Below are 998 nucleotides of genomic sequence, written 5' to 3'. Positions count from 1 at the left end.
TAAATAATTTTGAACTGAAACCTAACACTATTCAAATGATATAACAGTTTGTTCAGTTTGATGGTTTGCAGGACGATGATCCAAACACTCATTTAGCAAATTTCCTGGAATTCTACGACACTTTTAAGATCAATGGCATTTCTGATGATGCCATTTGCCTTCAGTTGTTTCCCTTTTCATTAAGAAATAAGGATAAACAGTGGTTAAACTTGTTACCACGAGGGTCAATCACTACTTGGGAACAAATGACTGAAAATTTTTTTCTTAAATATTTTTCGCCGGCTAAAATGGCTAAATTGAGGAATGATATCTCTTCTTTTGTGCATATGGATCTAGAAACTCTTTATGATGCATGAGAGAGATACAAGGACTTATTAAGAAGGTGCCCTCACCATGGGTTACCTCTATGGCTGTAGGTTCAGACTTTTTACAATGGTGTGAACCCTTCAACAAGGCAACTTATCGACGTAGCTGCCGTTGGAAATTTAAACAACAAAACACCTGAAGAGGCTTATGAATTTATTGAAGAGATGTCACTGAATAACTATCAGTGGCAAGTCATTAGAACGAAGCCGACAAAAGTAGCTGGTGTTTTCAACCTCGACGCGGTCACTTTGCTATCTAACTAGTTAGAACTTTTAAATAAAAAGATTGATGGTTTGTATGGTTCTACTCAGGTACATCCAGTGTTGAGGTGTGATTCAAATGGAGGAGGAGTGCACAACACAAATTGTCCATCCGTCAACCCTGGCACCGATGAGGAACAAGTCCACTATATGGGTAATAATTCTAGACCTTAAAATAATCCGTATAGTAACACTTATAATGTAGGTTGGAGGGACAATCTCAATTTCTTGTGGGGTGGTCAAGGAAATCAAAGACCACAACTTCCTCCAGGTTCTCAACAACCACCTTACCAATAAGAGAAGAAACCGAACCTTGAAGGGATGCTCACAAAATTCATCTCGGTGTTAGAAACTCATTTTCAAAATACCGAA

At 38.1% G+C, this 998-nt stretch overlaps 1 non-coding gene across 1 annotated transcript; it reads right to left on the bottom strand.

Annotated features, from left to right (window-relative positions):
- Window positions 1-293: 293 nt before the first annotated feature.
- On the bottom strand, window positions 294-400 carry LOC128279923 (small nucleolar RNA R71). Its single transcript, XR_008270108.1, has one exon. It is a non-coding gene; the product is annotated as a small nucleolar RNA R71 (small nucleolar RNA).
- Window positions 401-998: the final 598 nt, after the last annotated feature.

Source organism: Gossypium arboreum, chromosome 8, assembly GCF_025698485.1.
Source record: "Gossypium arboreum isolate Shixiya-1 chromosome 8, ASM2569848v2, whole genome shotgun sequence".
Lineage (NCBI taxonomy): Eukaryota > Viridiplantae > Streptophyta > Magnoliopsida > Malvales > Malvaceae > Gossypium > Gossypium arboreum.
The sequence above is the reverse complement of the archived record's forward strand: the minus strand, read 5'-3'. Positions and strand labels throughout refer to the sequence as shown.